The sequence below is a fragment of the Pteropus alecto genome, unplaced genomic scaffold, assembly GCF_000325575.1.
Source record: "Pteropus alecto unplaced genomic scaffold, ASM32557v1 scaffold121, whole genome shotgun sequence".
Classification (NCBI taxonomy): Eukaryota; Metazoa; Chordata; class Mammalia; order Chiroptera; family Pteropodidae; genus Pteropus; species Pteropus alecto.
The window spans coordinates 7420936-7427857 of NW_006434369.1; positions in this window are offsets into that span (position 1 = coordinate 7420936).

Here is a 6922-nt window from a genome sequence, read left to right on the forward strand (position 1 = left end):
GAAGCAGCAGTAAGGACAGCCCAGAAGAGGGTCGGGGTAGGGGCGCAGAAATCACTGTGGGTAGCATGCGTGGGGCTGCCATTCTGTGGTAGGTTTGTGACTCCAAGAGCTGGCAACATTTGATTTCATTCCTAATCATGGATTTGAAGACATTGGGGGAAATTTAGATTTCTTCTATATACTCATATCAACACATATAAACATGTATATCTTATCAAAGATATATACTATGGATGTAAATGCTTACATGTACCAAAGCTGTGCTTGTATATGAATTATAAATTGTTAAAACAAGGTGAGGGTGGGTGAGACCTGGGAGAGGTGAGGAGGTCTAAGTAGGTGAGTCTTAGGGTCTCACCATCCCAAGTTCAACCAGGGAGCTCTGCTTTTATATGTTATGTGTATTGTGCTTCCACCTAAAATTTCTTCTAAGAAAGGTTTCCATGGCTAAAAATAATCAATTAATTAATTTAAAATTTTATGAAAATCAACTTGATATAATCCAACCATATTATTTTATAAATAAAGAAACCAGGACACAGAGAGGTTAAATGGCTCGCCTGAGGTTGTGAAGACCAAAGTAATGGATTAAGGGCTCAAGTCCAGTGTTTTGTTTTGTTTTGTTTTCCTATTATAGTATGCAGAGAAAGAAAGAATATACACTAGAACAATGAAGTCTGGATATTTTATAGAACTCTGTGTTTCTTAGTCTTAAATGATTAGAGGTTTGAGAACTGACTTATTAGATATTTTAATTCTTCTAGCTATGAATTTATAGCAAGAAAAATATTAGATATGAGGGCAGTAATGTAGATTAAATTAATACAATTTTGTATCAAATAACCACAGTTAATACAATTTTAGATTCAACTTTAAAGTTGAATTCAGAGTCTACTAGACATGTTGTAGTAATCAAAACTATAGAACAAAATGAGATCATTATGTTTTATAATGGGCTTCGAAAAACATTGGCCCAATTTTTTAAGCACAGAAGGAGACAAAAATGATAAGAAAGTTCAAGAAGTTCAGGAGTAAATGTTAAGAGAATAAAACTATTCGCTCTGGAGAAGAGAAGGCAAAAGAGGCTAACCATTTCCAGAGGCATAAAGGATCCATTAACTGTGATGAACTACTTTTCTCCTCCACAAAGAGGACAGAGTAAGAAAGGACCTTTAGAAAGACCATGAGAGATCTGAGGTGGTTGTGTCAGTAGAATTGAGATGGTGATACATGCCTTTGAGGCTCTCCGGGCTTTGCAAAGCTGTAATACTCAGAGGTAGTGGATGTTAAGTGACTAGTCCAGGGAGGAAATGGTAACTAGATGACTCCTGGTCTCTGTTATTATTTCAGAAACTATCAAGCATCATCCTATGGTGAAAGCGAAAGGTAACTCACCAAAGAGGCATAGGGATAGGGAGCAGGAGGCCGAGGGGCACCACTTTCCATAGATATGCTAAGTTAGTCATTTAGAAGGCCTGCCCACTCTGCAGGGCTGGCTCCCTGACCAGGTCTGAGTACTCTTCTGTCCCTGCCCTGTTCCTCCTGCTGTCCAATGGGAGCTGCCCATGAAGTCCATAGATGGGCATTGGAAATAAGGCAAAACACTTTTCAAAAAACGCTTTGGGTGTCCAACCTATTTCATTTAGCATAATACCCCTTTCTCTGTCTAAAATAAGTCAGACAAAGAAAAATGCCGTACGATTTCACTTATATGTGAAACCTAAGAAATTCAATAAATGAACAAACAACATAAAACAAATACTCATAGATACAGAGAAAAAAACTGATGGTTTCCAGAGGGGAAGGGGTGAGCGGATTAGAAGAAAAGGAAAGGGGATAAAAGGTACAAACTGCCAGTTGTAAAATAAGTCACAGGGATGTAGAGTACAGCATGGGAATAGAGTCAATAATATCATAATAACTTCGTATGGTGACAGATGGTTACTAGACTTATTGTGATAAGGTCGTAAAATATGTAAATGTCAAATCACTATGTTGTACACTTGAAACTAATATAATACCGTATGTTAACTATAATTTAAAAATTAATTAATAAAAATACTTTGGATGCACCTAATGTCCTAATTTCTTAAAAAGCTGCAATAAACATCTGAGAGAGTTTTGGACATAAATAATTAGCACAAATGCCACCTCCTGTGCCACCACTTTCTCTTTCTTATTAGAGGAGGAATTTGAAGCTGGTGACGGTGGGACATATAAGCAGCTGCAAAGTGGATACAAGCACATCTCCCAAGAGGGGGCTGTGATAAGACATGCTCATGTGAAAAGTGAGATGATACTGAAAGGAATTCCTAGTCTAACCCTTAGTACTTGGGCAGTGTCCCCAACAGGAGAACAGGATATCATCAGCTGTCTGCTTGTTCATCTTCCAAGTGCACTTTTCCTCTGAGTCCACATGTAATGTTGATCTATCATATCTGTGTCTATCTAGCCTTGCAGCCCCAGGTCCCAGTGGTAGTAGATATCTGTAATAAGAAAAAAAAAATCAGAAATACAGTGATCACTTTAATTTTAATGGAACCAGAAGATGTATCAAAATCCTATACAATAAAAGGGTAATTTATGGTTGGTAAAAGATCTTCAGCGAATTAACCCCAAGACATTGGCATAATTAGAAAGTTAAATCCAAGATTTCAGAAAAGCGTATTTGCAAGTTGTTAATTGTGAAAACAACCAAGCAAGCTGACTCAACAATGAAACTCCAACTCACTAGTTTGCCAGATGCCCTAAGCTTCTTGGATGACTTGGTGTCAGGTGTCACATTCAGTTTCAGAAAGAAGGAAATGAGCAGCTGAGCCTGTCTCCCCGGGACAGACCCTAATTCTCTTGTTGTTCGCACCTCTCCCAGTACTGGCAAAGTCATTAGCTGGAAAACTCAGCTTCAGCTGGTGAGACTCTCTTGCAAATTCCAAAGATGTAGCAGGAGTGGGTATTAATAATTTGCAATATCTGGTGGTGACTCAGGTCTCTGCAGCCTGGCTGTTTAATTTGCAGCCAAGCCCCATTTCTCTGACTGTGTCCTGGTCCCATATGTCCTTTCCAAGATCTCACATGCTTCTCAGAGATGTTAGACGCTCCTCTGTCTTCACGCCTCTAGAAGTATGAGACACCCAGGAAGTAGCAAGGTCCCTTTGAGCGTAAGTTGTGGTGAATTAGCCTGCTTTGACTGATTTTCTGTCACAAATTCACTGTCGAGAGCAGCCATGCCCAAAATAACTCAGGTTGAGAAAATTACAACTTCTACAAATTTAATTGGGGAAGTCATCGGAAAGCATCTCTATCTCTATGTTCTCCCACGTTCGTCTATGGACAGGGGTTAAGAGACATTTTGTGGACTGCTAAATTTGGAGTATCTGGTTAATTTCAGCAATTTTCTATGTATTTTAAAAAATTGATATTTTGGAGAGTAACCTGACCAATTATTTTACTGGTTATCAATGTGAAATGAAAAGAGGAAAAGAGCAACAAGAGCTTAGGTAAAAGATGGAGCAGAAATAATGACATTGAATGAAAGAATTATAACAGTACAAACTTTTTTTTCAAATAAGCTACTAAAATAAAGAAAAATGATTGTTTAAGTAAGTTACTAAAATAAGAAAGAATGGTGGTTACTAAAGCTTTTTAAAGGCAAATTATAACTTTACTTCCTTCAAATGAGATTTGATTCCTAGTGCGCAGCAAACTCCCTTTGAACCTTTCTCTCTCTCTCACACTCCCAGTTAGGTCCCCCACCCCCATCCTATATCTCTTTTCTCTTTTTCCAAACTCTTCACATATCTCAAGCCCACATTACGGCTCAATGTAGGTCTCTCATCCTACTACTTTTCTCAAATCCTTGCTGAATTTTATTCCACTAGAAACATTGTTTTTCCTAACACACATCCCTCCAGCCAGTCTTGGTTTCTCTCATTTCTGCCCCACATCCTGATTCTCCAAAGACTCAAGGATCAGCGCGAGCAGCACAGAATCCTTTTGGACAGGTAGAAAGGGGATGAGGCTATGAATAATTACTGAGTTATTTTTTTCTATCACACATACAAAAGATCTAGTAAAGTGCTTGGTACATAGTGAAGGAAATGATCGATAAAAAATTCATTAATATTAGCTGATGGACAGATAGAATCAATCTGTAACATCTCCCCAGCTATAGCCGCTATCAATATCATCATTATTGAAGCTCTATCCACTGACATAGATATTTTTCAGTGGTTTCCCTTCTTTCTTCTGTCCTCCCTCCCTTACTCCCTCCTATTCTCTTTTTTAACTTCTTGTCACTGTCTTAATTCGTTCAAGCTGCTATAACAAAATACCATAGACTGGGTGGCTTATAAATAACAGAAATTTATTTCTCAGAGTTCTGGAGACTGGGAAGTTCAAGATCAAGGCACTGGCAATTTCCCTGTCTGGTGAGAGTCCGATACCTGGTTCATGGACAACTGTCTTTTCAGTGTGTTCTCACATGATGGAAGAGGTAAGGGAGCTCTCTGGGGTCTCTTTTATAAGGGCACTAATCCCATTCATAAGGGCTCCACCCTCATGACCTAATCATTTCCCAAAGGCCCCCACCTCCAAATACCAACACATTAAAGGCTAGGATTTCAACATATGAATTCTGGGGGATACAAATATTCAGTCTATAGCAGTCACCTTCAAGAGCGTTCAGGGATAAAGATGTTGGATGAGGGGAGGGTTTCCAGACAGCGTGATTTGTCTGATTCTTTTCAAAACAGTCATAAATTGGGTTTCTTCAAATGTGAGGGAGGAAAGCAGTGCTTTGCACTGATTGCATTCATACCAAGTCTTATCCTGTGCCTTAGAGAAGAGCTAACCCTCTCAGTCCTTAGAACAATCAGGGGAGGTATGCATGTAATTACATTGAAGTCACGTGATGCATTCATTTGCCTGTTCGACCTAGACAAATTCAGCCATGTATGCTTCACAGAGAAGGAGGGGTACAGGAGGAAGAGAGAGAAAATGTACTTAACATTACTGGAACGAATGATTTTGCTCCCAATTCTACTCAGTAAACTTGGGCCCCAGAGTACACAGAAGTTGTGAGTTCCCTCAAACTGTTCTCTGTTCCTGGGATGCCTCCCAGGGTGTTAGCCTCTCACAGCACCAAGAATGGTTCTGGTGATTAAACTTACAACACAATTTTTCTTTTTCATCCAAAATGGCCCATAAAATGAGGCCAAGAATTCCATCTGTTTTACTGTTGGAGGAAATCTGATTGTGTTAGACCCACTGAGAGATAATTTGGGAGAGAAACTTTACAGGCATTTTGAAGCATTATCAAGAATAAATTTCGATATGTGCTATATCCCACCTCGCCTCATGTGTTTCGTTTTATCTCACGTGAGGCTCTTCTCCATTTTATAGACAGAAAAACTGAGGCTTAGGGAAGGTAAGTAACTTACCTCAGGCCAGACATCTGGGGCAGAGATGAGATCTGAGCCAAGTCAGTCTTGGTTCCACAGCACATGCTCTTAAAAAAAATCCAGCTCAGCTGGCCCCTTGAGTCTCAGTTTCAAATCGTCATCTGCCTCTTAGCTATCTCTTTGATTGTCTGCATCACCTCTCTTTCCCCTTGCCTCTAAAGCCTAAGTTCAGAACTACTTAGGCAATCACCAGGGCCCAGTGCGGATGTTCAGGCAGCCCACACAGGTATCACCGTACTGGTTATTTGGGCCTGTTGCCTAGTCTACAACCACTCTTCCATTCCAGTTGGCCAGACATCCATCCTGATGCCTGTGCCTTACTGACTGTCAAATATTTGGAATATCACGCTGTCCCTACCTCTCACAATATTATAGTGAGACTCATATATGACAAGAGCAATTTTCTAAGTGATTTTACAATGGTTTTTTGCCATGTGAGTTATTGGCAGTTACTGACATCTTTACTTTCCAGAGCAGAAAACTGAGGTCCAAAGAGAGTGCCTTTCCCAAGGCCAACGAAGGTAAGGTTGGGACCTGAATACTCCTGACTACATCGTCTCACACTGGTTTTCATGCACAGCCTAGACGTGGCCCCGGCCAGCTGCCTCAGTCTTTGCTGAGAATTTAGGGTGACAACTGATGGAAATCTCTTCATGAGAATGACTAAGTTGCAGGTTGAGCCCTATGAGAACGAATAAGGATTTTACTGTCTTCATTCAGAAATGTGTGGTGTACTCAGAAGGCCATTTGGGGGTACAGAGTCGCCGATGGCATTAGAACCCCTTTTAGGGCTGTGTGTCTGCCTTATTTTGATCTATCCTATTGCTCCTGCTAATTATATTGGGCGTGTGGGTGGCCCAAACCCTTCACTTGCAGGAGGACTTCCTAGAGAGGAGGAAGGCCTCCTGCCATCATGTCCGATGTCACCCTGTAGGATATTAAAACTGACTCAAGGTGGTGTTGAAAATTGTTTTCCTTTCCAGCATGCTAATAAGAACAAGATCCTATCAATGGATGTGCATCGTGGCAGGATTCTTCTGCAGCTGAGTTTTTTAATGAGCCGTTCTGTAATGAGGGCTAGATCTGCACATGATATCTGCGTGCTAGTCAAAGTTTAAAGACCTTTATTTTCCCCCTACTCTCACCCTCCTCTAAGCCCTGGCTTTAATTCTTTTAAACAGTAACATTAATTGGCTGTTAAGTAAAACAGGAGCGAACACAATAGATTTATGATATTTTGAGAAGCTATACCAGTTCTCAAGCATTCAGAGAAACAGGCTTGGCTTTATGAGGTAATTATGATTTAGTGTTTTCTCTCGCCCTGTTGAGTCTGTGGCCTGCCTCTAAAATGGATCTGGGATGAATGTCAAAATCAGGATTTACAGTCAAACCTTTTCAACATATAAAGCACAGGAGAAGTTTATTGTTTTTTCTTTTCCTAAGCAATATTTCCTTCTGCATTT